The sequence below is a fragment of the Etheostoma spectabile genome, chromosome 6, assembly GCF_008692095.1.
Source record: "Etheostoma spectabile isolate EspeVRDwgs_2016 chromosome 6, UIUC_Espe_1.0, whole genome shotgun sequence".
NCBI classification, from domain to species: Eukaryota; Metazoa; Chordata; class Actinopteri; order Perciformes; family Percidae; genus Etheostoma; species Etheostoma spectabile.
Window position 1 is genome coordinate 24,014,488 of NC_045738.1, and position 14,010 is coordinate 24,028,497.

General features: G+C 41.7%; 1 protein-coding gene and 1 long non-coding RNA gene across 2 annotated transcripts in view; one reads left to right on the forward strand and one right to left on the reverse strand.

Moving 5' to 3' along the window:
• Nucleotides 1-14,010, reverse strand: part of me1 (malic enzyme 1, NADP(+)-dependent, cytosolic) — a 112,944-nt gene that overhangs the window by 39,077 nt on the left and 59,857 nt on the right. The window lies entirely within an intron of this gene.
• Nucleotides 4,012-14,010, forward strand: part of LOC116691404 (uncharacterized) — a 15,945-nt gene continuing 5,946 nt past the window's right edge. The window contains exon 1 of the long non-coding RNA XR_004332472.1: nt 4,012-4,214. This is a non-coding gene — a long non-coding RNA (uncharacterized LOC116691404). The remainder of the gene's footprint in view (nt 4,215-14,010) is intronic.

A 14,010-nucleotide genomic window follows, 5' to 3' on the forward strand; every position in this document is an offset into this window, starting at 1 on the left:
GACATATTCCAGTCTGTGATAATCCATCAACATCTATTCCTTTAATTACACCTATCGCCATTTCTAGCCACTGGGGGACCATAGGCAAGCTGGGGGGGGACGCATATTAATGTTATAAAACATCATAAAGGGACATTTTCATTTCATGGGACCTTTAAATGAAAATCTTCAACGTTATTTAAATCTTTAAAATGACCTGTTCACCTGCACTGGAAGGAAATAGCACTGAGACGTAAAGTTGATCTGCCTCTTCCAGCAAGATGGAGCTGCCATTGACCCCCCCAACTTAAACTAATTACGTCTTACTAATTACTAACTAAGTCATTTACCAAGAGCTGTTTGACTTCATTGACATATTGTATCTTAAAGATGCAACAACAAAGGTTCCACAAGCCATGCTAAGCTCAGATAGGGGTATGACAGTAACTGTACACCAACAGTCTCTCAAACAGAGCGTTAGTGAGATTGCAGCAGTGCTACACACACTCGATTAGCAACGACATGTGGCATAACGAGGTCCTCAACAGAAGGTTTTCTGCATGCAAGAAATAAGCTTGTTCCACAAACGTGAACTGAAAAAAGCAATAAACTGTAACTCCCGGCACACAATGAAACTTATGGAATAAAAGCAGAGCCATAGCCAAGATACAGTCTGCCTGCTAGAAAAAGAAACCCATCTATACAGTGGGACAAGTCCCATGTGGAGATCCATGGCTTTTCAAAACAGGTTCAAGGAGGAGCATCCCTCCAAAATTAACACACTGGATCCCTCCGCCAGGCCAGCTGCCGGGCTGTTTGAGATATCAATGTATTCAAGCTGGGAAGTTCAACCGGCTGTCAGAGGAACAAAAACGTGAAGTTGCCAATGACAAGAGATTAACATTTCGAATTTCAAATGGTCACAAACAAGGACGAGGAGTTAAAAAGACCAAAATAAACCACCGATTTTGATGTGGGTTAAAAAGATATTGCTCATTTGGATAAACAAATAGGAAGGCCTCACAGAGGACAAACAGAGGCCTCACGATACGATATCATCACGATACCTATGCCACATTATGATAATATTGCGATTTTAAAGATATATTCTGCGATATATTGTTGTACTGCACATTGCTGCAGATCCTGTTTTCACCCTGTGTGTTCAGGTCTCTGTTTTAGCTCCAGAGTGAGACATCTGACTTCTATCCTATCTTTGTTGGGAGTCACACATGCTCAGTAGCTCGGTAAGATCCCATCACCTAGATAACTCCTACTCCAGCTTTGGTCAGTCCAAGGCAGGATTAGCTGGGAGACTTCTTCTAGACCAGGGCCACTTGTGGAATACCTGCAGAACAGGGACAGGAAGTAGTTCTTTTGGAGATTATGGTCAACTAGTGTGTGTTGTAGCAGTGTTTTGCCATTGAGAACGAGCTAGCATGCTACGGTTAGCCACCTCGTCTCGGCTAGTGACGTAGAAGGCCGTGCAGATGTTGAACAGCTCACCCAGAGACTGAAGACAGAGGACATTCAGAAACCGGATCTCACTCAAAACACCGTGGATAGTTTTTGTTCCAAGTTTGCATTTGTGTGGAAGCACCAGAGACACAAAATAACCCCCCAAATCCCAGAAAAAGTTAATTTTTCATAACATGGGCCCTTTAAGTCCCAAGTCCTTACCCATAGTTTCACTATAGCTCTGCAATTTCAATTTACAGACACAAAAACATATGCTGCAGAATCGTGCTGTTTTCTAATACTTAAAGTGAATAAAGAGAGGAAAACCTGCACTTAACCTTTTCATGGACATTTTGTATTCATAGTCCAAATATTCAAATTCAAAATTGTCTAGCAAGTTACTGATAATTGCATAAGTGCTGTATCGTGATATCATCAGTATATTTAACCATGTATTGTGTATCGTATCAGGAGGTGTCCTGTGATTCCAACCCCTACAGTATGTAGGATTTTGATCCATGTTTTAATTTGGAAAGAGTGTCAACAGACAAGTTGTCAATACATTGGAAAGACATAGATCTGCCTCTGGCACACATGTCTGTCTATCATCATAGGTGAATATCCTCTGAGGACCAGGACAGCATTAAGTGAGACAGCCCAGCACACAGACACACAGTACACTCAAAAGGAGACAGAGTCCTTTCTACGACTGGATGTGGTATCTGACCAGAAGCTGTAAAAAAAAAAAAAAAAAAAAAAAAAAAAAAGGACTGACAAGCACAATATTTAAGCAATGAGACCGTTGGTTTCGACTTTCTTGCTTCCTTTCCCGAGTAGTATTTAATAAGTTAATAGCTTTCCATGGAAAGAGATTTTTTTTTGTCCTCGAAAGTATTATCCTAAATTGAGATAATCATTTTTCCCAGCACAGATTTGATCACATGAATATTTGAACCAACGGAGGAGAAGAAACCTCGGTGAGAACTGGAGATCGGGCGGCGCCAATCAATAACCATGTTCACGGGGCAGCCTGAGCTCACGCAAAACCCGGCCCATTTTTAAAAATAACTAATTGCAATGGAAAAGATGATCGGCAAAGAAACTATATACGCAACAGACCTCTGGAAGAAGTAAAAAAAAAAAAAAGTGCTCTGGAAACACACAAAAATAAAAAGGAATGACAAAGGGATGCGGGTAGTTGGTGAATAATTAAGCATCAGCTGTCCAACACAAATAGCCAGCCCATTCTCCATCTCTGTCACTGTCTATGCCCACATAAGCCGTCAGTTCCCTGGGTTTGTTCAACCTTTGGTGGGATGTATGAGGGATGTACTGTATCTTTTATGTGTTTCTTCTAGGAACGCATCTTAGCAACAAGAAGCAACTGCACCCAGGTAGCTCTCATCACTTGGAAATGAAACGTGACGGGCAGGAATTCCCTTTCCAGTCCCTTCGTTATCCTTCCCCTTCACAGCCTCTTTTCTCTATCCAGTACGACTCTCCGAAGACAATGCACTCTTCTTCTTATGCCTCCCACCCTCCATGGCACGCTCAGACTTTGACAGGATTCCATCACATAACAAGTATTCAACACATTGCGTGAATCACCCTCTCATTTATTTATTTTTTTAACACAAGCAAGAAGCAGTTCCAGTCCTTGGCCGCGGAAAACCATAACCCACCCCCACCTAATTCCACTGCAGCCCACTGAATCTTTTCCAGATTTGGAGAAAAGGGGAAACTCTAGAGAATTTGAGGCCAAAATGAACACAGTTTAGCCAATCTGATCGGCCTTTCATCACTTTGGGTAACACGCAGAGGCAAAACATTAAAAAAAAGGCACAGAATCTTTTATGCAGGTGATGAAAATAACAACCAGACAGTCTGAGGTTCTGGGTTTTAAAGCCCGTCTACTGTAGCTGTGCGGATTAAGGAGAGACAGTGGAGCGTCCAGACGACTGCTTTGGATATCCAGCTTCTCTCTCAGTCAGCATTACATAACTGACGGGGGCAAGAAACGGCAGAAAAAGTCCCGTTCCAGCACCAAGGTCCTGCTTAAGGAATCAGAGGCACAGACCGGATGAACCCAGCTGGCTATTAGATGAGTTTCAGCCCTCTGCAACCAGGTTTTCCATTCCTTCCCCTTCTCACACACGGTCCTGACATTTGGGGCATGCCAATGACGTTTCATGTGGGTTGCAAAGACACATTCAAAAGCAATTGGTTTCCCATCAGCCAGCAAGACTGCAAAGAGCAGCAGAGCATGTTTATTTGCAAATGTTGCCTTGTGTTAGCAACGGTGGTCAGGACCGTACATTAAGATCATTGACGATAGGAGACAGGTAAAGAGAATGTGTGTCCACTGTGTGGATGACCATGATTTATGGCTCGTTGTGTTCTCTTTGACATGGACAGAAAAATGAGTATTCAATTTCAGGCATGTCTGGGTTGGTGGCACGCGAGCTGCTAGTGTCTACTATTAACCAGATGGAGAAAAGCTTTAGACTAAAACAGAATAGATTACACTTTATTGTCCTCGAGGGGAAATTTGTCTTGGACATAGTGCTCAAATCAATCAACATAAAATGCAATACAATAAAATAAAATCAACATAAAAATGAGCTCAGCAAAGCGTCCTAAGACACAAAAGAAGGACCCACATAACACAACATCCTATACATTAACTGTAATAATGAAAGTGTTGGTGTATTTATTGCACCCCTGCTCTGCTGGGCTAAGATTTACTATTGGAGTTCAGCGGCTTGACGGAAGTTGGAGTTTCCAATTTTTCACGGCTTATAGCTGAAGGGATAATTCATGTGCTATAACACATCAAGTGAGAGGCTAAAACCACCATATTTTGCACTAAAATATCAATACGATTATAATTTCCTGTGCATACTGTACAATCTCAAGACCATTTTATTAGGTTGCAAGATGATGAAATGTGAAAGCAGCGGGCTTTCACATTTGCATACATAATATCTCATTTATATTTATATTCTGTGTTGTGTGACTAATGTACGTGTGCTGCTGTAACACCGTAATTTCCAATTTTTTGGGATCAATATCTATCTATCTATCTATCTATCTATCTATACATGTCTTGTCATGGAGAACCTTAATAAGATACCTATGCTAGGCTATTCCATTAGCTCACCCTGGAGACTACGGTTGGTTCAATTCAGCCCAGTCTTATGGCACTTGGACACGATTTTATTGTTTTTTCAAGGTGGTGAGCACGAATTTTAAACTAATGTATTTCAATAGGAAGCGTTTTCCTGATAACAGCATGATTACGGTAGCGAGTAGTATTAAAAAGACGAAAATCCGCGTGAAGAGGTTGGTCGGGTGGGAGGACACAGGACTTTCACCCCGGAGACCCGGGCTCGCGTCCCATGTGTGACAGCTTCTTCCCGCGTCTTCTCCTCACCACAACCGTCCCGTAGTTGTCCCCGTCTCCTGCGTGTGACGGCTCCTGTCCCCCGTTGTTCTTTTCCTAACCCCAATAAACATTACATTTAACTATTTACCTTCGAAAAAGTCAGAGGAAATCTCGTAAATATTTGTCAAGCTGTCGTAAACGACGACTAATAGCATTGATTTATGAAAAAAAATAATATGACAAAATATGGAGACACAAGGTGTCGGCTCGACAGCGCCGATATGCAACAATGACTTTGGTATACTTTATGCATGTCAGAAAATATGTATTAATTTGAAGGTCAAATCAGTATATTCCTGTGTCCAAAATAGCTCTAAAAGTAGGAAGCATGCATATTGTGTGTGTATGATCATACATAATGTGATTACTATACTGCTCATACTAATAGTTTGTAACCTTTTAATCACATCCATGAAAATTGATATCATGCAGCTGTTGAAATCTAATGATTTCAAATAATAAAAGTGTATTATATGTAATAGTCCACAATCACTGGCACTGAATAATCTATTTTCCCTCTCTCTGGCTTCGGACTTTCCCCAGATGAAGAGCCTTCTGCCGATTTACACTGTTGAATATGAATGATATCAAATTCTGTTTAAAGGAAATGTACAGTATGGAGGTATTTTTGATTGGTTCCAAATTGACTGGGCCAAATGCATGACGAGACTACATGTGTTCACAGCCAAAGCTGATTGTCCAAACTAAGAGAAATTAGCTTTTAGCGCTTTCCCACCACATCCATTACCTAAACGGAGGGACGTTTTGATCTGACATGTGAAGAGCTGTAGCTGGAGATATTAATGTCAGATTCAGTATTTTCAGTACGGTCTTATCTTAGTGCAGATATGAAAGTGGTGCCGTTAGAAGATGATTACGTGATCTGTTGACTTAGCTATTATAGTCAACATCAGGCTGACCCTTGTCCCACGTCTCCATATTAATATGAACAAAGCATATGGCTTTTTTTTCTTCATTTCTGGAGTTTCCCAGAAAGGTGAACGACAAGTCCTCCAAAGAAAACACCACCACACAATACATATTTGGGAATCTTCCATGCACACTGCTCTCCCTATACGCTGAACAGTCACACAACACATCCCACTCTTTGTTTGTATTCTTCAATGTTTTCTATAGGTTATGTTTCCTATATGTACAGTTGTGGTCATAAGTTTATGAACCCATGCTGAAGTCTAATGAAGGCTAAAAGAGGAAAATTGACCTTAATGCCTTAATTTCAAAAATGCAGAAAAATCCAACCTTTAAGGACACCAATTTCCTCTGGGAAAGAATAATGTATATTAGATAATTAAATGTTCTTCCTTGAAATACAGGGGGCCTAGCACCCTCACTCCCATGGTCATCTTTGGTTACAAAGAAAAAACACAATTGCTTCTGGAACTGAAGCGTATCTGTTTTTCCAGGTGTGGAAAAAACCCTACCGGTCCCCAAGAGCCCGGGTCTGTCCCAGGTTTCTTCCTAAAAAGGAGTTTTTCCTCGTTGCTTGCTGTGGAGGGAACTACTAAAACTGTTGGGTCCTTGTACATTATAGAGTGGTCTAGACCTGTAAATTATAGATCGGTTCTAGACCTGCTCTATCTGTAAATTATAGATCGGTTCTAGACCTGCTCTATCTGTAAATTATAGATCGGTTTTAGACCTGCTCTATCTGTAAATTATAGATCGGTTCTAGACCTGCTCCATCTGTAAATTATAGAGTGGTCTAGACCTGCTCTATCTGTAAATTATAGAGTGGTCTAGACCTGCTCTATCTGTAAATTATAGATCGGTTCTAGACCTGCTCTATCTGTAAATTATAGAACGGTCTAGACCTGCTCTATCTGTAAATTATAGATCGGTTCTAGACCTGCTCTATCTGTAAATTATAGAACGGTCTAGACCTGCTCTATCTGTAAATTATAGATCGGTTCTAGACCTGCTCTATCTGTAAATTATAGAGTGGTCTAGACCTGCTCTATCTGTAAATTATAGATCGGTTCTAGACCTGCTCTATCTGTAAATTATAGAACTGTCTAGACCTGCTCTATCTGTAAATTATAGAGCGGTCTAGACCTAGTCTTTCTCGAGATAACTCTTGTTATAAATTGATACTATAAATAAAATTGAATTGAAATTGAAGTCCAAACCTCATCAGAGCTTCATCAGAATACCAATCCGTGGCAGCAGTTAGGATCTGATTGGGCTGCGATTGCATTTTTTGTTTTGCATCATTCCATAAAGCCACAAGATTATAGATAACGACGTGCCAAAAAGGTTAGACTTTAGCGAAATCTATCAATCCAGGGCGAAAAAAGGCTGACTTCATCTAATTACTGAGGCCTTTTTGCCGGTGGAGGTGTACATGTGAACAATACAGCAAATCAAAGATGTGATCTTTCCACATTTGACACTTAAGTGTAAACTCTGTCCTTAAGCTCTGTCTTTTATGGCCAGTATTCTTGTGATAAAACCTCAGAGTGTGAGGAAAACACGAAGGGATTTCCTCACTTTTGGAACAGTTATGACAGGAAAGCGGTTTATCCAAAGTTGTGGTTGGTTGCCGTGTTTCAGTGTGCACCAGAGGGTACTGAAAGTAATCTAAAAAGGCAACAATAATGGAAAAAAACGATAAAATTGCTAGCAATATCCAGCTAGTGGCCGCAAATTTGCCAACACATGGTGAAGAACTTAACTCTGACGGTTAATGTGACCCTGCATACATACATATTCATTACATACATGTGCTGTGTTACATCCCACATGCCCATCGGGCTGCTACGAGTCACAGGAATGTCTCATGAAACCACTCCGCTGAGGATTTGGCAACCTTCCTACACTAGCTCTTGAAACGCCACCTCCGACATGTGCTTGGGCACCCAAGCAATACGCACACACTTCAGCCATGACAGGTGTAATAAAAACATTTTATTTCAGTATCTTTGGAGGATTCATAGGGCCACTGCAGTCTTAATTGTGAAGAAGAGAAAACATCGTTAAAAAATACAGAGCGTATACGCACAAAGTGGAGGAAGTGGCCAACATTTGCAAACATAGGGTAATTCCATGAGGCGTCGTATTTAACTCACTAACCTCTCCCGATTGTAGGTTTTATGGTTTTACCACAGTTTCTCAAGGCAGGGAGATAAAAAGCTACATCCATGAATATTATTTTAGGGGACACATGGGAAATTAGTTCACTTTAAGTTTAGGTTTGTCACTCCGGATTGTTTCCTCTTATTTCTAATGCACTTTGAAATTCACATAGAGAGAGGATCTACCCGTGTGACATTGCCAACTTGTGAGACATATGCTGGGTGAATTTCCTGCTGCATGCTGCTCAGACACCTTCAAATCAGGCTGGGTCTGATTCACTCAGAGGATCATGGGATAATCCATGGGCTGGATAAATAGTACTGCTGTGTAGCTCTGTCTGTGGGGAGTTGGGTTGGGAACCGGAGGGTCGCTGGGGTTCAAGTCCCCTTACGGACCAAAGCACAGAGTGTGGACTTGTAGCTGGAGAGATGTCAGTTCACCTTGGCACTGCCAAGGTGCTCTTGAGCAAGGCACCAAACCCCCCTCAACCGCTCAGACGCCTGTTCAGTAGTTGCAGCCCCCCCACTCAGACATCTCTCCATTAGTGCATGTATAGGACCTGGGCATGAGTGTGTTATTCAGGCCTGTGTGTAGTGTGTAATAACAACAGAGTGTAAATTCTAATTTCCCCATAGGGGATCAATGAAGAGTATTAATTATAATTATGAATTGTATGTAACCAATGGATTTTGGCCTTGGTGGGGAAGAATAGACTTATATGAATGCATCATTCAGCAGGTCCAGTCAAGTCCAACTGAAATCATATTATTTAAAAAAAGATCTTCATTTACTTCTTTTAAAAGGGGTGTGTCAGTCTATGTGTTTGATTGACAGCTTGCAGGCTGAGCCCGAGGTGGAAACCATTAGAATGTAAGAAACAAACTAAAGACTTGTAGGACGGCAGCCTCCCTCCTAAATAATATATCACACCTTCATTCATATTCACGCAAACATAACCCAAGATTTTGAAAAATGCATTTTAGGATTATTCCAATAGGGTAGGCGACGCATAGTTGTCAACAGAACTCAACTGCTAGCTACAGCTGATGTTAGCTACTAGCCGATAGCCCCGGCAGTTTGGAAAACTCCAATGACGTTACATCCATGTCACAGGCTTTACAGCGTACATACATCTCTCAGATGGATAATAAGATAAAAGCATGGATGTATTATTAGAACACGCAGTGAATTACAACTATTAGATAAATCCGTTACAGCTACAAGACCTTGGGAGAGTGCAGGGCGGCATGGGCGGCATGGGCGGGCTCTGCATTCACACCCTTTTTCACTGGCCCATTCTCAGGGTTTATGTAATGTTGCGTACAGCAGTTCTCAAATCAAAAACTTGAACTTAAATGACAGCACTTGCGTCGATGAAGCGGGGACCTGACCACCATCCTGGATCCTGACCAGCCATCGTCTCCCCGTTACAGCGCGACAGGCTGACAACAGGCTGGAACAAACTGGCTTCAACAAAATAAGAGCCAAATCCAACCACCTTTGCTCTCCAGCCATGCTGCACCAGTCTACTGTAAGTCATGGAAAAGTTAGTTTGAATTAGCAATAGTCCTCGGTACTGCAGGTCACACACAATTCAGCCAGGCACTCAGTTCCTATTTTGTTTGATTACTTTCCATGTTTACAGAGTATGTGACAAGACGGCTGTGGATTTATGTTGGGTGGTTGCGGATACATTTATTTATTATACTAAGTGATACAGTTAGGAAACCTTCTTGCAGTCTACCGTGACCTTAAGTTTCTTTGCTTTGACTGACTCTAAAAAGTTCCTCGGACACAAGCTCTATATTATTATACAAGGTCCTCAAAGTCCAGGGTGGAATTAATCCCAAATGTTTGCCACGTTTCTCATGAGGTCAGTGTAATTCCAAACCACGTCTCTCCACCCTACTTCTCCAATGCTTCTCCCGTTAAACACTGCCTATTCTGAGGAGCTCTCATGGTCCACCAAAGGGCAAAAATGTGGTAAACTAATTCATCAGCAAATGTCATGCAATCAGTCATAATCAGACAACACACTCTTGTTGTGACTCGGGCTATGTGGAATGAGTGGTTGTTTCTCATTCATGGTTTCAAGCAAGTCGTCACAGTTCAATAATCATGTGTGGATTAATGATCCACAAGGCATGGCTGTTTTCTACTTGCCGTGGATGCTCATCAGTCCAAATGCTTCTCCCACAGTGGAGCACTGTGTGTGGGCCTGAAAAGGGTGAGAAGCTCAGCTCAGAAGCCCCCTAATCTGCTGTTTGGAACCCTTCATCATCCAATCCAGCAAGTGCCACTTCAGAGGTGACTGAGGCAACTTCAGTAGCTGATGCCTTTCATTAGGCCTACATTACCCCCCACAGCTTTTCCTCTGGCTTTAGCAAAGTCCAGCCTTACAAGACCCAATCACAGCTATATTAAGGGCTGTATTTATATAGCACCTTTCTAGTATTAACGACTACTTAGAGCCCTTTTCACAGTACAGGAACCATTCACCATTCACACACATTTATACACTGTGGTCAAGGCTGCCGTACAAGGTGTCACATGTTCATCAGATACACACATTTACACAGCAGGGTTCAGGGTTTTGCCCAGGGACACTTGGTCCCACGACATGGGACTGCAGGACCAGGGATCGAACCCCTCTACCACTGAGCCTACGTATAGTGTAGGTGCAGTCTGTATCCTACAGACTAAAGAAAAAACAGACTTAAGAAAACAACTTCTTTTGGCACATATATTGTTCTATTACATTATCGTGCCTCATTTCAAACAAAGTTTTGAGTTAGAATGAGGATGACAATATTGTACTTTGTAGTCAATATAATGTATATTTACATTTACTGTCAGCAACAAGAAATTCAGTTCATATCAAATTAGTCATCCATTGGCAGACTGTGGAGTAAGGTCTGGCTACATTCTATGATAGGAGAAAAATGATCTGGGTTGCTTTTCTTTCAACCAATCCCAATCATCTTGGGCTGAGTAACAAATGCAACAACAGAGGCTCTGCAATATGGTGTTGGAAAGGAACTTGCTTTGGAATATTTTAGCATACTGGAAAAGAACACGCCACATGCAATATCAAATGATGTTACCGGTTTAGACAATACAGTTAAACGAGCTGTTTGAATTAGATGGATACGTGGTTATACGTAATTTGCTCTAACCAGTGTATCGCTGTGTGTACTCCTCTCATATTGGTCCCATTTTCAGCACGTAGCCGTAGCCGTTACCATAGTGAAATGATTTCATGAACAGCAACACACAGAGAGCAGACACCAGGCTTTATACTGAAAATGTACATCTTTGGATCCAGAACAATATAAAATAGATGCTTTTCTTTTTTTTTTCCTCAGTTAAACAGGCAGTAATACAGTATAGACAGGCAGAAAAAGAATGTACAGTATGCCTGTCTTACTGACAGACAGCTGTAGTAGCAGAGTCGCTGACCCTTGGGTATTAAAGGAGAATTCCGGTCGATTTCAACACGTAGCTCTGTTTTTTTTAAGATTTGGAGTGCTGTCAGTAACGAGACAAATGAAACCAATCGGTGCTACCTTCACCGAGTTATCCTCCTGTTAGCGTTAGCACCCAACAGGCTTCAACAGGGCAAGTTTTAAATGTGTTTTTAGCCTCTAAACATGTTCAAAATGTCATTAAAAGTGCCTCCCCATGTGCAGTGATTCCTTCAGAGGGAACACAGAGAATCTGACTGCTGGAGATGTGACAGAAAGGCATCAAAGTTGTGTTAATCCATACCTCTGCTTATCTCCTGTTATCCAGTGAAGTCTACACTAGTCTATTGTAACAACTTTTATGCCTTTCTGTCACATCTCCAGCAGTCATATTCACGGTGTTCCCTCAGAAGGAATCACTGCACATGGGGAAGCACTTTTAATGACATTTTGAACATGTTAAGAGGCTAAAAACACATAAAACTGGCCTTGTTTAAGCCTGTTAGGTGTGAAATCTAGCAGGAAGATAACTCGTGTTAGACTGGATCGATTGTTTTCATTTGTCTCGCTGCTGACAGCTCGACAAAAAACAGAGCTACGTGTTGAAAATGACCGGAATTCTCCTTTAACCAGGAATCCGCTAATGGGCGACCAACGACCATTAATCTCCATCAGCAAGATGGATTGGTTTGTGTCACTTACCTCGAGAGCTCCTTGAACAAGAGCACTCTTACTCTAAAAAGGGCCTATTACAAGTTTATTTAAACACTCCGTAGCAGTGCACCACAGACACACCGGCACTGGGAATAACTGAAGTAAGCCTAAATACTGTCATGCAGTACTCGGGAATCATGTTTCTGATACAAAGCATTATCATTTATCACAACGGAGTCCTTTTAACTGTCAAACAAAGTACAAAACCCACATTTATTGTGCAAGCAAAAACAAACTTTAAGTGGTAATGAAACTTTCTCTGCTAAACACTGTGTCCGCTCATAAGCACACACACACCAATCAAGGTACGCATGTCCACTAATCTTCTGACGATGTGAATGTGTTCCTTTTTCCAGCTCTCCTTCCTGCCTCGGCCCCATCTAAAGATCAGTGAATCGGCCGTGTTTTGACACTTAATGGGGCTTGACCTTTGGCCTGTGGAACAGAGCCTGGTGTCGGAGTGTTAAGTCTCCATGAAGCAGATTAGCTGGTAAAGTCGGGCAAGACAAGGAGAGGCTGCCGCCTCCACACAGAAAGCCTTTATACCTGGGAGCCAGTGGTTTAGAGACCTAATCTGCTGCTAAGGTGGTCTGACTGGAAGACACACACACACACACACACACACACACACACACACACACACACACACACACACACACACACACACACACACACACACACACACACACACACACACACACACACACACACACACACACACACACACACACACACACACACAATTACAGCCATTTCTAGGGCATGCTGGTGTATACGATTTAGATACGAGGAGAATATCTTACATTCAGACACAGCATGGCCGAAATTAGAGAAATTAGCTGATCCGTCCAGGTCATATAAAACCAAGAGTCCATGTCTGGGAGGGATCAGGATAATTGCCTGTCACGTCCCTCACCTTTCACTTTCTGTGTGTTCTCAGAATCCCTTCACTTCGGGAAACACTTCGAGCTATCGAACTCCACTGAAAATGGTTGAGATATTTCAGTCTTCAGACCAAAAAGGTGGACAGATCGACTCATACTGCCTTCCTTAGAGCCACCTCACTAGAAGGTTAAAGACAATATACAGATGCAACAAATGCGCGTTTCCTTTTCTCAGGCATGGTGAGCGGAGAGAAACAGCTTTGCTAAAATACCTAAATCTGTGCAATCAGCTAACACCGAACCCCGGAGCCTCTGGCAGCAGGTCCTGTGCTGGGACATTGAGGGAGTATACAGTATAAAATGATTCCTCCAGCCAGCTCAGTGTGAGAGGAAAAGAAGCATGCTAGGAAGATTTTCCACATAGTTCTGCAGGGAAGGAGGTGTCAGAAAACATAGTCCATGGGAGAACTTGTTCCCAAGTATTTTTCAATACCCAAGGTAGGCTTCTGTAATAAAACTGCTTGGACAACATGAGGAAAATTGGGGTTTCACAGCTTATGTAAAGCCATTAGTGAATAGTGGTGTTTGGAAAATGCTGGCACTGCTAAAGGAGTACAGTAACTGCACAATAGGGTGAAATGGTGAGACTCAGAAATCTCAGATGGATTCTCCCGATATCACAAGATCACGTGAGATCGCCTGATTACATATCACACAAAAATCCATCTCGTGTCCAAACAGAAGCGAGCTGAACCAATGTTTTTAACTGTTTTTTGTCCCTTTTTTCAAAGTTTTTGGCACTTTTTAGAATGTTTGTCATTTTTTTATGTTTTCAACACTAACTTATTAACCCTTAGTTTATTTTTGGAATTTATGGTCAATAAAACTTATTTATAAGAAATTATACCTAATGTTTGAAAAGCAGAAATTAGGAATTATTGAGTCTAAAATTAAAGGAATGGATGTTGATGGA